This window comes from Pelmatolapia mariae, linkage group LG20 (assembly GCF_036321145.2).
Source record: "Pelmatolapia mariae isolate MD_Pm_ZW linkage group LG20, Pm_UMD_F_2, whole genome shotgun sequence".
Taxonomy (NCBI): Eukaryota; Metazoa; Chordata; class Actinopteri; order Cichliformes; family Cichlidae; genus Pelmatolapia; species Pelmatolapia mariae.
In genome coordinates, this window is record NC_086244.1 from 34469326 (window position 1) to 34492434 (window position 23109).

Here is a 23109-nt window from a genome sequence, read left to right on the forward strand (position 1 = left end):
ACTAGCTGCTGAGGGACAGCGTGGATTTGAACCAGCGACCTCAGGTGTCACACACGAGCTAGTAGCCTGGCAGTATACTTCTGCGCCACCTGCGCAAGCCGGAAGAATCGGGACATATTTGGTATATTTAAGTTCTATAAACATGCTCCTACGCAGGGGCGATTTTAGCCCATTTCTGGGGGTGCTTCAGCTCCCCCAAAATGAATCAAAGCACCCCCAAAGATTTCTTACTTCTTTTTTTTTTTTTTTGACAATATTTGCTGTTTGTGTGACACACTACTAAAAATATAAAAAGCATACAGTACTTGGTTGAGACGGAACATTTGAACAACAAAAGTATAGAGAACCCCTCCCCCCTCCCAAAATGGTTTGTTCCAGCTCGCCCCCACTCTGGCTCTAGGGTCGTTGCTGCCACAGCGATGGTAGCTGAGACGCAGCGGAGCGGAGGTGGATTGGCTGGATTAAAACAGGACATATTAGCAGCATTTAACCTTCAGTTACTCTTTATGTAGTTAGATAGGAGTCGTGTTTCTTTTTAGCTGAAAAACCTTACACCCAGGTAACCTGCAGTGCTGAAAACGTGTTTTCCAATGATGTTTGCTACCCTACAATCCGTCCTACTCTGTAGTAAATTCTGCGACATTTGACCGTCCTGTTGCTCCCACTGAAATGTATACAGCCTATTTAAAATCTAAAACTTAAAATTGTCCGTAGCCTGCCGTTGTTACCACTGTCCTGTTTGAAATGGATACTAACTAGCTAACTGACTGAATGCCCATTAACCTTATAACTCCTGTTGTGTGTGTGTGTTTGTGTACAGAGAGACAGCCAGGTTCATAATGGATATAAGGAAGGCTTTTTCAAAAACAGGAGCCACATTCAGGTAAAAGTGTAAGAACAAATGATCCATCAATAAAGGATAATGTTGGATCAGTGTTTCAATATTTTATATCTTTTATTAGATGTTCATGTGGTTTGGTTATTTGCCTTTTGGTTGAAAGTACACTGAGAGAGGACTTTTCGTTAGTGATCTTAATAATTTTTTTTTTCACATGAATGTAATTTTTTCATCTAATTGAATACAATCTATTTGTGTATGATTGTCAGTCCAAAGAGGGAGAGAGGAAAGAGGGGAACGTGAGGAGAAAGTACAAGGTCAGGAAGAACCAGGTAAGAAAACAGACAGGGAACAGTGACAGGCAAAAGAGAAACTATGAAACTGACGAAGAGAAAAAACCTGATTTTACTCATACAGTCTGGAAGTTGTGTCCTCCCTATATTAAAGCTGCTATCTGCAAAACAAACTGGGTTGAAACATTTTTGACCCTCTTTAACAACATTCCAACATAACATTATCATTGATTGGGGAGATTAAAATGAATGATATATTTTTATGTGGTTCAGCCACAACTCTACTAAAACCTCAGCCAGTAATAGGTAGGCCAACTTTTGGACTGTCCAGTTGTGTGTATGACTGCCGCATACAGACCCCCTTATCAGTGTTTCTCAAACTTTTTACAGTGCACACCACCTGAGAAAAATGTCAAGCTCTCCCAAGTACCACTATGAAAGCATGAAACTCATAAATCTTACAACACAAAATTAGTATTATTAAATTAGTATCTGCAGTAAAGATTTTTTCATACATTGTATACATTCTACCACAGGCAAAGTTGCCTCCATTTTTATAGTACTTGTTGACCACCTCCACCTCCTCTCTCTCTATCTGAACTGTCAGTGGACCTGGTCTGGACCTCCCGAAGTCCACAACCAGTTCCTTGGTCTTTGAAGTGTTGAGTTGCAGGTGGTTTGTGTGACTCCATGTAACAAAGTTTCTCACCAGACTCCTGTACTCCTCTTCCTGGTCATCCTAGATGAGGGGTAGGCAACTCCAGGCCTCGAGTGCCGGTGTCCTGGAGGTTTTAGATGTGTCCATGATCCATCACAGCTGATTTAAAGGGCTAAATGGCTCCTCAGCATTTCTTGAAGTTCTCCAGAGGCCTGGTAATGAACTAATCATTTGATTCAGGTGTGTTAACCCAGGGTGTGATCTAAAACCTGCAGGACACTGGCACTCGAGGCCTGGAGTTGCCTACCCCTGTCCTAGATACACCCCATGATGACTGTGTCGTCCACAAACATCTGAGATTCAGAGTTGTAGCAGACATCAGAGGTGTACAGGGTGGAGAGAAGAGGGGACAGCACAGTTCCCTGTGGTGCTCCTGTGCTGCTGACCACAGTGTCAGACGTGACGTCCTTCAGCTTGACGTACTGTGGTCTGTCAGTGAGGTAGTTGGTTTTTAATAGTATTCATTTATTTCTCCTCTGACTTTGGCCTGGGTCTTGCGGTTCCAGTGAAAGGAAATCTTAACGCTTCAGGTTACCAAGACGTTTTGGACCAGTCTGTGCTTAAAACACTGTGAGAACAGTTTAGGGAGGGTGTTTTTCCCTTCCAACACGACTGTGACCTAATGCACAAACATGGTCCATAAAGACATGATTGAATGTGTCTGGCATAGAAGCAGAGTGGCTTGCTTTGAGCCCTGATCTTAACTCCTAGATCACCATTGTGATGAACCAGAATGAACCCCTCAGTTTCTTGCACCGTCACAATGAGGCTTTTTCCACCGAGCCTCTGAAAAACACTGGCAAAGGAGCTCCTCTGGGCTTTTACCACGTCCAGAATGTGAGTGCACACACACACATCTGCACCTACACACACACTAACTGTGCTTCAACGATTTTATTCTAACTCAGTTTGTCAAACCCTTTATTTTTATCTGTTGGAGCAGATTTCTGTCGAAGTTACAGAGTCTTTTATTGAGAACATCAAGAGCAAGCCCGTCGTGTTTGAAGTGTTCAGCCACTACCAGCAGCACCCGCTGCACCTCCATGGCCAGGACGTGAACAGGTTGGTGGGGGTCAAACAGCAGATCCAGTCATGCAGTGATAATTCATATTTAATGCAGCAGATTTTGTTAGAACTGTGTAAACGATTGTATTCTAATCACATTGGCTAATTTTATATGCATATATAAATAAAAGGTATTTTTATTAAGTCAACATTCCTCCAACAGCATCCAGGAAATACTATCCTATTCCCATCCGTTGCTTAGAAACTGTCCTGAGGAGACAGCTTCAGGATCAATGACATGTCATTCACACCAATGAAGACGTGAGTAGAGCAGTTTTCAAGTGTAATAACATTCCTTTCGATCATATTGAGTATAGACGAATGCAACTGTGAGCTTTAGCGATTAGCCCGTTTCAACAGGACCGTGATCCTGATGTGTGAGACAGCAAGGTGCTGCCACTGGTGTTGTAATCTGTGATTTAGTTCCTCCTAATATTTCAGTTTGCTTCCAGTATCTATCCTCTGTGATTACTGGCTCTATAGACAGATTTAATAGAAGTGTGTGAGCTACTGGCTCAGTATAAAGGGTCAGTAGTGTTTTCACATCACCTATCCATCCTCCATTCAGTCACCCAAAGCATGTAGTAAATACTCCTCACTTTTATTCATCTTCTCTTCAATTCAGAAAATTTTCAGCTTGATAACATTGAGCTTTTGTGTGTGTGTGTGTGTGTGTGTGTGTGTGTGTGTCAGTTCCAGCCACCAAGTTGAACACCATCACCAAATCCAACCTGGGTCAGTGTGTCAGCAAGTACGACCTGCTGGTCTGGTTTGAGATCAGCGAGTTGGAGCCCACTGGAGAGTGAGTATCCACCTGGAGTGTTATATTCACGCACAAGCTTTAAAGGAACCATAAAAATGATCTCCATGAAGAATATTATAAGTTGGGATGCTGTGTCTCCTCCTCCCTCCATGCACAGGTGCATCCCAGCCATCGTGGATCACAGTGGAGGCCTGCCCTGCCATGGTACCTACCTGCTGCACCAGGTACAGGATTGGTGCACATGTTGTTTTCTTATTAAAATGGCCTGTATTTGTATAGCACTTTACTAGTCCCTAAGGACCCCAAAGCGCTTTACACATCCAGTTCACATTCACGCACTGGTGATGGCAAGCTACAGCCCCCCTGGGGTGCACTGACAGAGGCGAGGCTGCCGGACACTGGCGCCACCGGGCCCTCTGACCACAACCAGTAGTCAGACAAGGGTGAAGTGTCTTGCCCAAGGATACAACTACCGAGACTGTCCGGGCCGGGGCTCGAACCGGTTTACAAGGCGAACTCCCAACTCTTGAGCCACGATCGCCCGCTTACTCACACAGTGGTAACTGCTTCCTTTGTACACAGTTTAATATCTTCTTTTAAAGCGTAATGTTGCTCTAGCTGTGCTCACTGTGATCCTGAGCTCCTGTTATGTTTGCTGCAGGATCAAGGGTGACCCTCATCCACGAGAAGGGCAGCGAGATATTTTCAGTCTGGAAAGATGAATCTGTCGGGCTTTAGGCTGCTTCTCACTTTAAGCAGTTCATGCTGTAGCTGTAGCTGATGGACCAAAAAATTACATTTCATATTTTAGACATTCAGCTGCTGACTCTGAAGCCAACAGGGCTCTTGAGTGTGGATGATTGTGTTGGTACTGGATGCTGTGATCAAACAGCTGTTCTGATCTGTCTTCATTCATGCCTGTCGATATTAAGCCTCCTAAGCTCCAAACCAGTAAAAGCAATATTTGGAGGCAACACCCTTTTTACTACTTTTCTGTATTTGTTTGTGATTGTGTGACACTGAACCACAGTGCTATGTATATCCTCTGTAACACTCAGACGTTTCCAGATCAATGTTTTCCCCCTCAGCTGTTTCTCACTATAGAGTCTTACCTCAGGAACAATGAGGCCAATGAGGCACCAGCAGAGCATATCTGGCTCTCAGTCTGTGGCTGATAGTGCCCCCTGCTGTTAATAACAGGAACAGTGTAACCTTGTATAGAGCTCATAGTGATGGTCTTAAGATTGCTGCTGCAAGGCAGTCATTTGTATCCATGTGTGCTGTATATATTCTGAGCATATGCAGTTATGTGAGCTCTCAGGTTTTATGTTTTAGGACATAATTAAAAATAAATCAGGTCCTTAGTAGGTCTTAATATGAGGTAAATGCAACCTCAGATGAACAACACATAACACGTTATACCACGTCATTATTTATTTAACAAACACTCAGCCGAAATTCAGATGTTTAAAAAACTAAGTACATCCAAGACTATTTCCATAATTAGTTAAGAGGGTCAGTATTAGCCAAGTGCTAATCAAATGCACTAGATCAGCGGTCCCCAACCCCCGGGCCTCGGACCGGTACCGGTCCGTGAGTCGTTTGGTACCGGGCCGCAAGAGTTGAGGCTCAGGTGTGAAATGTATGGTTTTCAGGGTTTTTATCAGTTTTCAGCGTTATTTTGTTATCGTTTTTATCGTTAACTCGGTTTTCCTGGGTCTTTTCACGTGTGTTATGAATAAATCGTGATGATTATTTGGGCTTTTTTTGCTGCCAAAGAACCTGCAAAGTGTCTAGGTCACTGAGTGAGCCATGAAGTACTCTAGAGTCAAATGAGATCATCGTTGGGTCAGTGACTCCAGAGCGCAGCAGCAAAGCAACAACAGAGTGGTGCTGCAGTGGCTCAAAGTTGAGACTTCAACATGATTGAACGTTAAGAAAGCTGTGAATGAATAAATATCTGCAAACTTCAATGAACCGAGGAAACATTGTAAAGACAAATGGGCCACAAATCCGTCCACACTGCTGTGAAACACTAATAAAAAACGATTACCTCAAGTTTTTGCTGCTAAAGTTGGTTCCATCAGCTGCTGAATCACAGGTACTCACAGGTCACATGTACTTGGTTATAGTCATTTGTGCATTTTGGGTTGTTTTAAATAAATAATGATGTGTTGTAATAATCTAGATCCAGAACCTTAGACTGCTTTTTCACGTGTCTGTAAATGAATTTCTCTCTTATCATTGTCCCGATTGGTGTCGGCTGACACTTGACACTCTGTGGCTCCTGATTTATCTGTTGTCAAGGTCTCACCTCAGTGCGATTCCTCACGTTTTGTCATGATTCAAGGATGAATGTGAACACCGCTTCAGTCACTGTGTTCACTTCCTGATATGTCAGAACTCTGCTCACGTCACTCACTTTTTTTTTAGCAACATGACACACTGCTGTAAACAGACACCCTGTAATGTTAGCACCAAGTAGGACTTCATAAAAAATAATGCTGTTAAACTAACTTTTCCTCTTTCTGTCTATACTCGTATACTCTATACTCGACACTCATGTTCTCTAGTTCAAGCAGAAATGATGTGGATCGATTCAAATTCCTGAACCTGGATGATTTCAGCTGGAAACAAACCAACTCTGCTTCTTCCTCAGAAAAACAAGCACTCTCTTAAAAAAAAAAAATAAATGAATCAAATCTCTTCTTTTCAGATCTGTTGTGTCCAAGAAGGGTTTTCTAAGCTTCGTGGAGCCTCGCTCTAACTCATAGGTGAAGCATTTTGTGGTTGTTCGCCGGCCCTACGTCTTCATCTACAACAGCGACAAGGACCCCGTGGAGCGAGGCGCCGTCAACCTCTCCACAGCACAGGTGGAATACAGCAAAGACCAGCACGCCATGCTTAAGGTTTGAGGCAGGATAGAGAAAGGCTCGATGTAACACGTTTGTTTTTAATGAGATTCATTCAAATGGTTTTGGTGCACGTTGGCCAATTTTGGACACATTGAATGATGAAATGGCAAATGGACTGGGATTTATCATTTGAATGAACATGAATATAATGTGATGTTTTCTTTTCAGATGCCCAACACATTTGCAGTGTACACAAAACATCGAGGCATCCTCCTGCAGGCCAACAACGAGAAAGACATGAACGAATGGCTGTACGCTTTTAGTCCTCTGCTAGCAGGAAGGATAAGGTACACACACACGCTCCTCTCACACCACAGTCAAACGTGCAGCTTCTGCACCCTTCAAAAACATTCCCTTCTCCTCACAACATAAAACTCTCCCCGCAGATCTAAGCTGGCGAGGCGGCGCAGCGGCCTGACGAAGAACTGAGCGGGCGGAGCGGTTCCACTGTCGTCCACGTCATACGTAGATCCTCCTCAATCTGTGTACATACGCCGCCTCTAAACCCCCAATAGTGCCAGTGTCAGTTAGTGAGTCAGTAAAATACTCATGCATTTGTGTTAACATTAAAACTGCAGACTAACTAGAGACAAACAAGCGAGGATCGCTTCATATCTCAGCAGTTTAAAAAAACAAACAATGACCAATTGTTCCTGCAGGAGTAGATTTGGGCCCCTTTTTGCTTTTTCATCCCAAGGAATAAAAACAAGGTTACAAGGAGAGGAGGAGGAGGAGGACTAGGAGGATGAAAACGAACTAAGGAGAAAACTTGATTTGTACATCGGGTGTGTTCTGGGATCAGTGTGTTAGTTAACCCTCATTTAACACATTCCTCTCTGCTCCTCTAGCTTGCTCTATCTCACTGAGAATCAGAAGCCTTGACATTTACTGCTATTAACTTTACACTCTTGTTGTCAAGACGCAAAGAAAACACAGTGAAAAGGTTAGAAGGACGTAAGGAAAAAAGAATGAAGGTGCAATGTTTCTTTAGTTTTTTTGCTTTGACGGCAGTGGTTAGCCAGCAAAGCTGCTTTTAAATGGCCCGCAGGACAGATTACGATGTAGTCCCATGACTCCCCTCGCTGTCACACCAGCGTCGGCTGAAATCTCTGAAGTGAAGTACTCGTGTTCAGCTGTCTGTTACATATAGATAAAAAATAAAGCTCTGACGTGACCTCGGGTCAGCCAGCCTGACAGTCAGAGAAACAGAAACGTGCTGGATTGTGGATCTCTGAGCTGCACATCAAAGATGCACCTATGCACAGATCAAGTCTCAAAAGTGCAATGTACCTCATATACATGTTGATGCGAAGCGCTGCCAGAGCAAACGTTTCCACTTCATTTGCAGAGGTGTTTTTATTTTGGATTGTGTATTTATTGTTTGCAATGTATATGTATTTGTTTGCAGCTCTTTGCACATATTAATAAAAGGTTGAACTAACTGATCAGATAAAGTCTGTGCGGTTTAGTTGTTCCACTCATATTAAACCAAATGAAAGGAAAAGGAGACCTAACATGTAACCCCTGCACCTCCACTGAGGAGGTGAGTTACATTAGTGCTTCCTCTTTATTAGAAAGTGGTTTGAGTGAATTAGAAGTCTGTTGTTTTTTTGGAGGAGATCTACTCATTAGTCATGCTAGGCATCCATCTGAACTCTATCAAAATAAAGGTGTATTTTAACTCATTTTAATTTTTTAATATCAGAGATATAGGACTATACAAAGTAGCTGGTGACATCTAAAACGACAGCAGACTTATTGTGTCTTTCTTCACCTCATCACTTTTTTCTGTGTTTGTTTTTCTGTTGATGCCTTTCAAACAAAACTAGCCGTGATATTTCCCACCTTCCCCCTCTGAAATTTAATATCAGTTAACCCCAGATGTGTCATGCAGATATCCTAATTCTGTGTATGGTAATCTTGCACCATTGAACTGTTAGTGAATGAGGCAGCAACAAAAGTGGGAAACGTGCATTAGCAGATGAAGTGCTGCCTGCTTATTTCCTGCTTTATGTGAGCTTCTGCTGTAGTTTATTATGTGCTTTTAGTCCCAAGAAACCAGCCTTTTACTGTGGCGCACAATAAGATCTTCTGATGTTTGGTGTCATCTTCCTGTGATCTCCTGTGAACAGGTGGATTAATTCACTTCAAGTTTATGTATGTAGAACCAAATCACAGCAGGGGCTGAACACTGTAAAGACTCTAGAATAATTATGGAGGCACAACATTTAAAGCTCCAGTCCTTCTATCCCACATACCTAAAAGTTAGTTATATGATAAATAGCCCCGTGTTTGTTTACTTGATTTGTAAAATGCAAAGTGGTGACTTTTTCTTTTCAAGTACGTCCTCGTATGGAGACATGTTTCTTTTTAATGGCATAAAACAAGTCATTGTTTACAAAAATGTACATTTTATTGGGCAGAATGAGGTAAACAGTGAAGAAAAGTATGAGAAAACAGAGCATAGGATCTCCGGAGACTGTGGCAACTAGAATTATTGTATACATGTGTGTGTATTAAGGACTGACACAGACAAAGAACTAATCATACAATGAAGCAATGCCATTTTAAAATGTTTATTTATAAACAGGATAAAACCATTCAAGTATTGAGTCATGAATAAAACAGCACCCTCTGATCTGCTAATTGGGAAACAGAGGATGTCAGTGTGTTTTTCAGTGCTAGTCCAAATTGAGTGAGAGGACTTTACATTTGAATAGATTCGATTACAAGTTATATTTGGCTTTAATTGAATGCAGTTCAGTTTGATTTAAATCAAGCCAATTCACAACATATAAACTTGAAATATATGGTAAGATAAAGGTTGTGCAATAATACAGAAAAAGCCCCAACAATCAAATGATCCCCTATGAGCAAGCACTTGGCAACAGTGGGAAGGAAAAACTCCATTTTCGGCAGAACCAGGCTCAGGGAGGGCGGCCATCTGCCTCCACCGGTTGGGGGTGGGGTAAGAAAATGAAACTAAACTATAGGAAGACAAATAGGAAAGATGTTCATGATATATATGAAACTTTCTGCTAGCCCTGACTAAAATATTGTTTTTGACAGGAAAGTATTGTTTCATTCATCCATTTAGAGACAATCTGAACCATTTAAGGTGAAGGATTAAGCCTCAACCTAACCCGATTTAGTACTTTGACTTGCAAAGTACTTTTCAACTCTAATAATTGCTAAGAGTATATTTCTTATCATCTATTGGTCATCTGACCTGAGAAACTTCAGTTAACATTATAACACAGAAGTGATTGTCTGATCAGAAACTGTTTATTCCACCAGGTGGACAGCAGGAATAAGACAAACCAGATACTAAGAAATAAATTATACAATAAAATATTCTCAATATGCTAAAATTGCCACCGAGACTAGATAAGATTATTCTAAAACTGGTCAAAATACAATTCTCTTCGTGCACAAAAATCCCACCCAGTCCCACAACCCAGGACGAATATTCCTTGTGTGTTCTTGAGCTGGACAGAAATTCCTCTTGCTGAGCGGGGTCCAGGCCAGCCTCGTGCCAGGCAGACGAGGAGCCTCCTGTCCCAGTCTCGTCCGTCCACTGGGCCCATCACATCCCAGCCCAGTTCGCATTCTGCACTGGAGTCCGTCGCTCGATACCACCGCGGCTCCCCTCACGTCATCACCTGTAAGTAAAAACAAATAGGAGCCAGAACCATCATCCCGGAAGCTGCCCTGGCTTATAGCCATGGCGACCCTCTCCCAACACGGCTGCACCCACTGAACAACAGTGAAACACTACTCACAAATGCAGGCAGTGCTATACATCTGATTTAATCAGATTACAAACAGAAAATGGGATGATCCGTCACAAACTTCGACAATTTACTGTTTTTAATCCGCACAGTGATTTTGGTTTGTGCTGATATCTTTGGAAAAAGGTTTCTTGACTGACAAGTTGGGATCTAACATCACAAACTGACATCTGGTAACACGATGTACCAAATGAAAATGGGTCTCTGTAGACGTCATCGTTCCCTTGCCCTCTTTTGCTGGCCTGCTTCTTTCTCTCTCTCCTCTTTCGGTGTATGCCTGTGTTGTTGTCCGTGTGCTTGTCTTTTTTAGGGGATGCTCCTCCACCTTCCTGTCCCTCGGTCACTTGTCAACAATCAGCTGATTACTCGCCTGTTCCTCATGAGGTCTTCATGCTGGCTTCTAAACAACCAGATCATTGCATTACCAAGGTATCATGCCACAGTCATGTCACATTTTCCATCAGTTCTTGCCTTTGCTCACTCTCTGTTTCTGTGCAGACGTTTCAACGTTACGGATCTCCGCAACCTTCTGTGACAGTGTCTGAGTGTGCCTTCAGACAACCTTCACTACCTCTGCCCCGTCTCCTGGAGCCCACAGTGTTTATCCTGTATTCATAACTATCTGCAAATAAACCTCTAAAACTTTACCACAGTGTCTCATCATCATTCTGTTGTTTTCATAACAGTACACTGTAGAAATATTGGACTGTGTATTAGGTATTGAGGTCATAGTGAATGTAGTTTATTAGTGTGTGTCGTAGTATGATTTTGTTGTTGATAGGATCAATTTTTTTGGGGGGGGATAACCGACACTGGTTACCCCAGGCTGCACTTTTTTTGCCCAAAGAGGAAGGTGGACAAGGGCTGGTTCGCCTAGAGAGCAGAACTGTGTCTCGTTTGGCTCTTGATGAAGGCGGTCACACTTTCTCCCTCTCCCTTATCTTTCCTGCTTGGCTTTCTCGTGCCTCTGTCTAGTCTTGTCTACTTGTCTCCCTTTACACTGGAAGAGTCTTACAGTCTGTTCTCAAACACCTAAAAGAAGAATTACGGATTTGATCAACCGGTCCCTGAATGCAATTGACGCCCTCTTCTCCACGAGAAGCCTGGGTTCGGGAGAGCCCCCGTGCCCTTTATTCCATACAATTATTATTATTATTCCATACAAACACTTTTGAGCATTAACCATCCGGATGGGAGATGTGCATGAAGAGGGTCACAGCAGATCTCAAAATGTCAGACTGTTACTCAAACTCTTATATCCTCTGGTGGCCCCCACCTAGCCATAAAACCAACAATCAGAAAAGCAAGGCCACGATTGTCTGCAAACAGTATTCTCTTTATAAATCAGCAGGATGGAATGTCATAAAACAGTGTAACTCATTCACAGTAAATCAGCAGTATAATGTAATACAAATCAGTCTAATAAATCTTATAGTTGTCACCTTCTTCTAAGTCAGGAGTATAATGCAAACTAAACTACATAATGATTACACCATCTATAATAAGTATAAGTGTAATGTGGCCTACAGCAGTATCATGATTCAACCATTCTTTGATTAAAAGTATAATGTAACATATGACAGTATAATAACCTCACACTCATTAGATGCAGCACGGATGACATCTTGGAGAAGCTTGCGGCTGCTGTGAGTACTGAGACTCTGACAACATCTGACAACATCTGGGAGAGGCTCGCGGCTGTCGTGAACACTGGTGGTGAGAGACCAGTGATGGACCTTAGACGACTGTAAAATTGACATGCAGTGGTTCGCGCTAAAGAAAGAACACCACCGTTATTTCATGCGGCTACCATATCGGCGCCAGCTGCGGTCTGGAGGCTGGAGCTGAACATAGCAAACAATCTCTCCCCTGATAGCAAACTGTGTTTAGACTGTTAGACTTTTCCAAACGCCTTGGTATGCTGATCTCCAAGGCCGAGTCGGAACGGCGGGTGTGTATGTAGCTGCTGAGGGACAGAGTGCAGATGCAAGTGATTTGTGTCCATTTTGTGAGGAAACAAAGAGTTTGTGAGCAAGTCCTACAATAATAACAGTAAGATTTTGAGAAAGCCCCCCAAAATAGCTAAGTTTTGATGAATAGATTGTGTGTACAGAGCGTAAATTGAGTGAGTTAGAAGCATTTGTTGGGAGGTGAGAGAGCAGATTGAGATGGGCTGTTGAGCAGCTGAGAGAGCTGATTGTGGCAGTGTTTTGCTGAGAAGAGAGAAGAGGAAAGAAAGAGCAAGTGTCATTATTTGAAAGAGAGAAAGATGGCGGGCAGGCCGCCTTTGCGCAAAGAAAAAGGAAAAGAAAAGGGCAAAAGAGTGAGGGGCTCCGGTTCTTTAAGCGCAGCCCAGAAGCCCACTAGCTGCTGAGGGACAGCGTGGATTCGAACCAGCGACCTCAGGTGTCACACACGAGCTAGTAGCCTGGCAGTATACTTCTGCGCCACCTGCGCAAGCCGGAAGAATCGGGACATATTTGGTATATTTAAGTTCTATAAACATGCTCCTACGCAGGGGCGATTTTAGCCCATTTCTGGGGGTGCTTCAGCTCCCCCAAAATGAATCAAAGCACCCCCAAAGATTTCTTACTTCTTTTTTTTTTTTTTTTGACAATATTTGCTGTTTGTGTGACACACTACTAAAAATATAAAAAGCATACAGTACTTGGTTGAGACGGAACATTTGAACAACAAAAGTATAGAGAACCCCTCCCCCCTCCCAAAATGGTTTGTTCCAGCTCGCCCCCACTCTGGCTCTAGGGTCGTTGCTGCCACAGCGATGGTAGCTGAGACGCAGCGGAGCGGAGGTGGATTGGCTGGATTAAAACAGGACATATTAGCAGCATTTAACCTTCAGTTACTCTTTATGTAGTTAGATAGGAGTCGTGTTTCTTTTTAGCTGAAAAACCTTACACCCAGGTAACCTGCAGTGCTGAAAACGTGTTTTCCAATGATGTTTGCTACCCTACAATCCGTCCTACTCTGTAGTAAATTCTGCGACATTTGACCGTCCTGTTGCTCCCACTGAAATGTATACAGCCTATTTAAAATCTAAAACTTAAAATTGTCCGTAGCCTGCCGTTGTTACCACTGTCCTGTTTGAAATGGATACTAACTAGCTAACTGACTGAATGCCCATTAACCTTATAACTCCTGTTGTGTGTGTGTGTTTGTGTACAGAGAGACAGCCAGGTTCATAATGGATATAAGGAAGGCTTTTTCAAAAACAGGAGCCACATTCAGGTAAAAGTGTAAGAACAAATGATCCATCAATAAAGGATAATGTTGGATCAGTGTTTCAATATTTTATATCTTTTATTAGATGTTCATGTGGTTTGGTTATTTGCCTTTTGGTTGAAAGTACACTGAGAGAGGACTTTTCGTTAGTGATCTTAATAATTTTTTTTTTCACATGAATGTAATTTTTTCATCTAATTGAATACAATCTATTTGTGTATGATTGTCAGTCCAAAGAGGGAGAGAGGAAAGAGGGGAACGTGAGGAGAAAGTACAAGGTCAGGAAGAACCAGGTAAGAAAACAGACAGGGAACAGTGACAGGCAAAAGAGAAACTATGAAACTGACGAAGAGAAAAAACCTGATTTTACTCATACAGTCTGGAAGTTGTGTCCTCCCTATATTAAAGCTGCTATCTGCAAAACAAACTGGGTTGAAACATTTTTGACCCTCTTTAACAACATTCCAACATAACATTATCATTGATTGGGGAGATTAAAATGAATGATATATTTTTATGTGGTTCAGCCACAACTCTACTAAAACCTCAGCCAGTAATAGGTAGGCCAACTTTTGGACTGTCCAGTTGTGTGTATGACTGCCGCATACAGACCCCCTTATCAGTGTTTCTCAAACTTTTTACAGTGCACACCACCTGAGAAAAATGTCAAGCTCTCCCAAGTACCACTATGAAAGCATGAAACTCATAAATCTTACAACACAAAATTAGTATTATTAAATTAGTATCTGCAGTAAAGATTTTTTCATACATTGTATACATTCTACCACAGGCAAAGTTGCCTCCATTTTTATAGTACTTGTTGACCACCTCCACCTCCTCTCTCTCTATCTGAACTGTCAGTGGACCTGGTCTGGACCTCCCGAAGTCCACAACCAGTTCCTTGGTCTTTGAAGTGTTGAGTTGCAGGTGGTTTGTGTGACTCCATGTAACAAAGTTTCTCACCAGACTCCTGTACTCCTCTTCCTGGTCATCCTAGATGAGGGGTAGGCAACTCCAGGCCTCGAGTGCCGGTGTCCTGGAGGTTTTAGATGTGTCCATGATCCATCACAGCTGATTTAAAGGGCTAAATGGCTCCTCAGCATTTCTTGAAGTTCTCCAGAGGCCTGGTAATGAACTAATCATTTGATTCAGGTGTGTTAACCCAGGGTGTGATCTAAAACCTGCAGGACACTGGCACTCGAGGCCTGGAGTTGCCTACCCCTGTCCTAGATACACCCCATGATGACTGTGTCGTCCACAAACATCTGAGATTCAGAGTTGTAGCAGACATCAGAGGTGTACAGGGTGGAGAGAAGAGGGGACAGCACAGTTCCCTGTGGTGCTCCTGTGCTGCTGACCACAGTGTCAGACGTGACGTCCTTCAGCTTGACGTACTGTGGTCTGTCAGTGAGGTAGTTGGTTTTTAATAGTATTCATTTATTTCTCCTCTGACTTTGGCCTGGGTCTTGCGGTTCCAGTGAAAGGAAATCTTAACGCTTCAGGTTACCAAGACGTTTTGGACCAGTCTGTGCTTAAAACACTGTGAGAACAGTTTAGGGAGGGTGTTTTTCCCTTCCAACACGACTGTGACCTAATGCACAAACATGGTCCATAAAGACATGATTGAATGTGTCTGGCATAGAAGCAGAGTGGCTTGCTTTGAGCCCTGATCTTAACTCCTAGATCACCATTGTGATGAACCAGAATGAACCCCTCAGTTTCTTGCACCGTCACAATGAGGCTTTTTCCACCGAGCCTCTGAAAAACACTGGCAAAGGAGCTCCTCTGGGCTTTTACCACGTCCAGAATGTGAGTGCACACACACACATCTGCACCTACACACACACTAACTGTGCTTCAACGATTTTATTCTAACTCAGTTTGTCAAACCCTTTATTTTTATCTGTTGGAGCAGATTTCTGTCGAAGTTACAGAGTCTTTTATTGAGAACATCAAGAGCAAGCCCGTCGTGTTTGAAGTGTTCAGCCACTACCAGCAGCACCCGCTGCACCTCCATGGCCAGGACGTGAACAGGTTGGTGGGGGTCAAACAGCAGATCCAGTCATGCAGTGATAATTCATATTTAATGCAGCAGATTTTGTTAGAACTGTGTAAACGATTGTATTCTAATCACATTGGCTAATTTTATATGCATATATAAATAAAAGGTATTTTTATTAAGTCAACATTCCTCCAACAGCATCCAGGAAATACTATCCTATTCCCATCCGTTGCTTAGAAACTGTCCTGAGGAGACAGCTTCAGGATCAATGACATGTCATTCACACCAATGAAGACGTGAGTAGAGCAGTTTTCAAGTGTAATAACATTCCTTTCGATCATATTGAGTATAGACGAATGCAACTGTGAGCTTTAGCGATTAGCCCGTTTCAACAGGACCGTGATCCTGATGTGTGAGACAGCAAGGTGCTGCCACTGGTGTTGTAATCTGTGATTTAGTTCCTCCTAATATTTCAGTTTGCTTCCAGTATCTATCCTCTGTGATTACTGGCTCTATAGACAGATTTAATAGAAGTGTGTGAGCTACTGGCTCAGTATAAAGGGTCAGTAGTGTTTTCACATCACCTATCCATCCTCCATTCAGTCACCCAAAGCATGTAGTAAATACTCCTCACTTTTATTCATCTTCTCTTCAATTCAGAAAATTTTCAGCTTGATAACATTGAGCTTTTGTGTGTGTGTGTGTGTGTGTGTGTGTGTCAGTTCCAGCCACCAAGTTGAACACCATCACCAAATCCAACCTGGGTCAGTGTGTCAGCAAGTACGACCTGCTGGTCTGGTTTGAGATCAGCGAGTTGGAGCCCACTGGAGAGTGAGTATCCACCTGGAGTGTTATATTCACGCACAAGCTTTAAAGGAACCATAAAAATGATCTCCATGAAGAATATTATAAGTTGGGATGCTGTGTCTCCTCCTCCCTCCATGCACAGGTGCATCCCAGCCATCGTGGATCACAGTGGAGGCCTGCCCTGCCATGGTACCTACCTGCTGCACCAGGTACAGGATTGGTGCACATGTTGTTTTCTTATTAAAATGGCCTGTATTTGTATAGCACTTTACTAGTCCCTAAGGACCCCAAAGCGCTTTACACATCCAGTTCACATTCACGCACTGGTGATGGCAAGCTACAGCCCCCCTGGGGTGCACTGACAGAGGCGAGGCTGCCGGACACTGGCGCCACCGGGCCCTCTGACCACAACCAGTAGTCAGACAAGGGTGAAGTGTCTTGCCCAAGGATACAACTACCGAGACTGTCCGGGCCGGGGCTCGAACCGGTTTACAAGGCGAACTCCCAACTCTTGAGCCACGATCGCCCGCTTACTCACACAGTGGTAACTGCTTCCTTTGTACACAGTTTAATATCTTCTTTTAAAGCGTAATGTTGCTCTAGCTGTGCTCACTGTGATCCTGAGCTCCTGTTATGTTTGCTGCAGGATCAAGGGTGACCCTCATCCACGAGAAGGGCAGCGAGATATTTTCAGTCTGGAAAGATGAATCTGTCGGGCTTTAGGCTGCTTCTCACTTTAAGCAGTTCATGCTGTAGCTGTAGCTGATGGACCAAAAAATTACATTTCATATTTTAGACATTCAGCTGCTGACTCTGAAGCCAACAGGGCTCTTGAGTGTGGATGATTGTGTTGGTACTGGATGCTGTGATCAAACAGCTGTTCTGATCTGTCTTCATTCATGCCTGTCGATATTAAGCCTCCTAAGCTCCAAACCAGTAAAAGCAATATTTGGAGGCAACACCCTTTTTACTACTTTTCTGTATTTGTTTGTGATTGTGTGACACTGAACCACAGTGCTATGTATATCCTCTGTAACACTCAGACGTTTCCAGATCAATGTTTTCCCCCTCAGCTGTTTCTCACTATAGAGTCTTACCTCAGGAACAATGAGGCCAATGAGGCACCAGCAGAGCATATCTGGCTCTCAGTCTGTGGCTGATAGTGCCCCCTGCTGTTAATAACAGGAACAGTGTAACCTTGTATAGAGCTCATAGTGATGGTCTTAAGATTGCTGCTGCAAGGCAGTCATTTGTATCCATGTGTGCTGTATATATTCTGAGCATATGCAGTTATGTGAGCTCTCAGGTTTTATGTTTTAGGACATAATTAAAAATAAATCAGGTCCTTAGTAGGTCTTAATATGAGGTAAATGCAACCTCAGATGAACAACACATAACACGTTATACCACGTCATTATTTATTTAACAAACACTCAGCCGAAATTCAGATGTTTAAAAAACTAAGTACATCCAAGACTATTTCCATAATTAGTTAAGAGGGTCAGTATTAGCCAAGTGCTAATCAAATGCACTAGATCAGCGGTCCCCAACCCCCGGGCCTCGGACCGGTACCGGTCCGTGAGTCGTTTGGTACCGGGCCGCAAGAGTTGAGGCTCAGGTGTGAAATGTATGGTTTTCAGGGTTTTTATCAGTTTTCAGCGTTATTTTGTTATCGTTTTTATCGTTAACTCGGTTTTCCTGGGTCTTTTCACGTGTGTTATGAATAAATCGTGATGATTATTTGGGCTTTTTTTGCTGCCAAAGAACCTGCAAAGTGTCTAGGTCACTGAGTGAGCCATGAAGTACTCTAGAGTCAAATGAGATCATCGTTGGGTCAGTGACTCCAGAGCGCAGCAGCAAAGCAACAACAGAGTGGTGCTGCAGTGGCTCAAAGTTGAGACTTCAACATGATTGAACGTTAAGAAAGCTGTGAATGAATAAATATCTGCAAACTTCAATGAACCGAGGAAACATTGTAAAGACAAATGGGCCACAAATCCGTCCACACTGCTGTGAAACACTAATAAAAAACGATTACCTCAAGTTTTTGCTGCTAAAGTTGGTTCCATCAGCTGCTGAATCACAGGTACTCACAGGTCACATGTACTTGGTTATAGTCATTTGTGCATTTTGGGTTGTTTTAAATAAATAATGATGTGTTGTAATAATCTAGATCCAGAACCTTAGACTGCTTTTTCACGTGTCTGTAAATGAATTTCTCTCTTATCATTGTCCCGATTGGTGTCGGCTGACACTTGACACTCTGTGGCTCCTGATTTATCTGTTGTCAAGGTCTCACCTCAGTGCGATTCCTCACGTTTTGTCATGATTCAAGGATGAATGTGAACACCGCTTCAGTCACTGTGTTCACTTCCTGATATGTCAGAACTCTGCTCACGTCACTCACTTTTTTTTTAGCAACATGACACACTGCTGTAAACAGACACCCTGTAATGTTAGCACCAAGTAGGACTTCATAAAAAATAATGCTGTTAAACTAACTTTTCCTCTTTCTGTCTATACTCGTATACTCTATACTCGACACTCATGTTCTCTAGTTCAAGCAGAAATGATGTGGATCGATTCAAATTCCTGAACCTGGATGATTTCAGCTGGAAACAAACCAACTCTGCTTCTTCCTCAGAAAAACAAGCACTCTCTTAAAAAAAAAAAATAAATGAATCAAATCTCTTCTTTTCAGATCTGTTGTGTCCAAGAAGGGTTTTCTAAGCTTCGTGGAGCCTCGCTCTAACTCATAGGTGAAGCATTTTGTGGTTGTTCGCCGGCCCTACGTCTTCATCTACAACAGCGACAAGGACCCCGTGGAGCGAGGCGCCGTCAACCTCTCCACAGCACAGGTGGAATACAGCAAAGACCAGCACGCCATGCTTAAGGTTTGAGGCAGGATAGAGAAAGGCTCGATGTAACACGTTTGTTTTTAATGAGATTCATTCAAATGGTTTTGGTGCACGTTGGCCAATTTTGGACACATTGAATGATGAAATGGCAAATGGACTGGGATTTATCATTTGAATGAACATGAATATAATGTGATGTTTTCTTTTCAGATGCCCAACACATTTGCAGTGTACACAAAACATCGAGGCATCCTCCTGCAGGCCAACAACGAGAAAGACATGAACGAATGGCTGTACGCTTTTAGTCCTCTGCTAGCAGGAAGGATAAGGTACACACACACGCTCCTCTCACACCACAGTCAAACGTGCAGCTTCTGCACCCTTCAAAAACATTCCCTTCTCCTCACAACATAAAACTCTCCCCGCAGATCTAAGCTGGCGAGGCGGCGCAGCGGCCTGACGAAGAACTGAGCGGGCGGAGCGGTTCCACTGTCGTCCACGTCATACGTAGATCCTCCTCAATCTGTGTACATACGCCGCCTCTAAACCCCCAATAGTGCCAGTGTCAGTTAGTGAGTCAGTAAAATACTCATGCATTTGTGTTAACATTAAAACTGCAGACTAACTAGAGACAAACAAGCGAGGATCGCTTCATATCTCAGCAGTTTAAAAAAACAAACAATGACCAATTGTTCCTGCAGGAGTAGATTTGGGCCCCTTTTTGCTTTTTCATCCCAAGGAATAAAAACAAGGTTACAAGGAGAGGAGGAGGAGGAGGACTAGGAGGATGAAAACGAACTAAGGAGAAAACTTGATTTGTACATCGGGTGTGTTCTGGGATCAGTGTGTTAGTTAACCCTCATTTAACACATTCCTCTCTGCTCCTCTAGCTTGCTCTATCTCACTGAGAATCAGAAGCCTTGACATTTACTGCTATTAACTTTACACTCTTGTTGTCAAGACGCAAAGAAAACACAGTGAAAAGGTTAGAAGGACGTAAGGAAAAAAGAATGAAGGTGCAATGTTTCTTTAGTTTTTTTGCTTTGACGGCAGTGGTTAGCCAGCAAAGCTGCTTTTAAATGGCCCGCAGGACAGATTACGATGTAGTCCCATGACTCCCCTCGCTGTCACACCAGCGTCGGCTGAAATCTCTGAAGTGAAGTACTCGTGTTCAGCTGTCTGTTACATATAGATAAAAAATAAAGCTCTGACGTGACCTCGGGTCAGCCAGCCTGACAGTCAGAGAAACAGAAACGTGCTGGATTGTGGATCTCTGAGCTGCACATCAAAGATGCACCTATGCACAGATCAAGTCTCAAAAGTGCAATGTACCTCATATACATGTTGATGCGAAGCGCTGCCAGAGCAAACGTTTCCACTTCATTTGCAGAGGTGTTTTTATTTTGGATTGTGTATTTATTGTTTGCAATGTATATGTATTTGTTTGCAGCTCTTTGCACATATTAATAAAAGGTTGAACTAACTGATCAGATAAAGTCTGTGCGGTTTAGTTGTTCCACTCATATTAAACCAAATGAAAGGAAAAGGAGACCTAACATGTAACCCCTGCACCTCCACTGAGGAGGTGAGTTACATTAGTGCTTCCTCTTTATTAGAAAGTGGTTTGAGTGAATTAGAAGTCTGTTGTTTTTTTGGAGGAGATCTACTCATTAGTCATGCTAGGCATCCATCTGAACTCTATCAAAATAAAGGTGTATTTTAACTCATTTTAATTTTTTAATATCAGAGATATAGGACTATACAAAGTAGCTGGTGACATCTAAAACGACAGCAGACTTATTGTGTCTTTCTTCACCTCATCACTTTTTTCTGTGTTTGTTTTTCTGTTGATGCCTTTCAAACAAAACTAGCCGTGATATTTCCCACCTTCCCCCTCTGAAATTTAATATCAGTTAACCCCAGATGTGTCATGCAGATATCCTAATTCTGTGTATGGTAATCTTGCACCATTGAACTGTTAGTGAATGAGGCAACAATAAAAGTGGGAAACGTGCATTAGCAGATGAAGTGCTGCCTGCTTATTTCCTGCTTTATGTGAGCTTCTGCTGTAGTTTATTATGTGCTTTTAGTCCCAAGAAACCAGCCTTTTACTGTGGCGCACAATAAGATCTTCTGATGTTTGGTGTCATCTTCCTGTGATCTCCTGTGAACAGGTGGATTAATTCACTTCAAGTTTATGTATGTAGAACCAAATCACAGCAGGGGCTGAACACTGTAAAGACTCTAGAATAATTATGGAGGCACAACATTTAAAGCTCCAGTCCTTCTATCCCACATACCTAAAAGTTAGTTATATGATAAATAGCCCCGTGTTTGTTTACTTGATTTGTAAAATGCAAAGTGGTGACTTTTTCTTTTCAAGTACGTCCTCGTATGGAGACATGTTTCTTTTTAATGGCATAAAACAAGTCATTGTTTACAAAAATGTACATTTTATTGGGCAGAATGAGGTAAACAGTGAAGAAAAGTATGAGAAAACAGAGCATAGGATCTCCGGAGACTGTGGCAACTAGAATTATTGTATACATGTGTGTGTATTAAGGACTGACACAGACAAAGAACTAATCATACAATGAAGCAATGCCATTTTAAAATGTTTATTTATAAACAGGATAAAACCATTCAAGTATTGAGTCATGAATAAAACAGCACCCTCTGATCTGCTAATTGGGAAACAGAGGATGTCAGTGTGTTTTTCAGTGCTAGTCCAAATTGAGTGAGAGGACTTTACATTTGAATAGATTCGATTACAAGTTATATTTGGCTTTAATTGAATGCAGTTCAGTTTGATTTAAATCAAGCCAATTCACAACATATAAACTTGAAATATATGGTAAGATAAAGGTTGTGCAATAATACAGAAAAAGCCCCAACAATCAAATGATCCCCTATGAGCAAGCACTTGGCAACAGTGGGAAGGAAAAACTCCATTTTCGGCAGAACCAGGCTCAGGGAGGGCGGCCATCTGCCTCCACCGGTTGGGGGTGGGGTAAGAAAATGAAACTAAACTATAGGAAGACAAATAGGAAAGATGTTCATGATATATATGAAACTTTCTGCTAGCCCTGACTAAAATATTGTTTTTGACAGGAAAGTATTGTTTCATTCATCCATTTAGAGACAATCTGAACCATTTAAGGTGAAGGATTAAGCCTCAACCTAACCCGATTTAGTACTTTGACTTGCAAAGTACTTTTCAACTCTAATAATTGCTAAGAGTATATTTCTTATCATCTATTGGTCATCTGACCTGAGAAACTTCAGTTAACATTATAACACAGAAGTGATTGTCTGATCAGAAACTGTTTATTCCACCAGGTGGACAGCAGGAATAAGACAAACCAGATACTAAGAAATAAATTATACAATAAAATATTCTCAATATGCTAAAATTGCCACCGAGACTAGATAAGATTATTCTAAAACTGGTCAAAATACAATTCTCTTCGTGCACAAAAATCCCACCCAGTCCCACAACCCAGGACGAATATTCCTTGTGTGTTCTTGAGCTGGACAGAAATTCCTCTTGCTGAGCGGGGTCCAGGCCAGCCTCGTGCCAGGCAGACGAGGAGCCTCCTGTCCCAGTCTCGTCCGTCCACTGGGCCCATCACATCCCAGCCCAGTTCGCATTCTGCACTGGAGTCCGTCGCTCGATACCACCGCGGCTCCCCTCACGTCATCACCTGTAAGTAAAAACAAATAGGAGCCAGAACCATCATCCCGGAAGCTGCCCTGGCTTATAGCCATGGCGACCCTCTCCCAACACGGCTGCACCCACTGAACAACAGTGAGACACTA

At 42.6% G+C, this 23109-nt stretch overlaps 2 long non-coding RNA genes across 6 annotated transcripts; both read left to right on the forward strand.

Annotated features, from left to right (window-relative positions):
* The first annotated feature begins 446 nt into the window (after positions 1-446).
* On the forward strand, positions 447-8226 carry LOC134618159 (uncharacterized). Of its 3 annotated transcripts, XR_010091824.1 has the most exons (10): positions 447-559; positions 821-883; positions 2561-2686; positions 2793-2911; positions 3078-3175; positions 3608-3716; positions 3835-3901; positions 6394-6586; positions 6761-6879; positions 6979-8226. It is a non-coding gene; the product is annotated as an uncharacterized LOC134618159 (long non-coding RNA). The 3 variants fall into 3 exon arrangements; XR_010573363.1 differs by lacking the exons at positions 447-559; positions 821-883 and adding an exon at positions 900-1170; XR_010091823.2 differs by lacking the exons at positions 447-559; positions 821-883; positions 2561-2686 and adding an exon at positions 900-1170 and having other exon boundaries at positions 6979-8225.
* Positions 8227-13192: 4966 nt separating this feature from the next.
* On the forward strand, positions 13193-20966 carry LOC134618158 (uncharacterized). Of its 3 annotated transcripts, XR_010091820.1 has the most exons (10): positions 13193-13305; positions 13567-13629; positions 15307-15432; positions 15539-15657; positions 15824-15921; positions 16348-16456; positions 16575-16641; positions 19134-19326; positions 19501-19619; positions 19719-20966. It is a non-coding gene; the product is annotated as an uncharacterized LOC134618158 (long non-coding RNA). The 3 variants fall into 3 exon arrangements; XR_010573362.1 differs by lacking the exons at positions 13193-13305; positions 13567-13629 and adding an exon at positions 13646-13916; XR_010091819.2 differs by lacking the exons at positions 13193-13305; positions 13567-13629; positions 15307-15432 and adding an exon at positions 13646-13916 and having other exon boundaries at positions 19719-20965.
* Positions 20967-23109: the final 2143 nt, after the last annotated feature.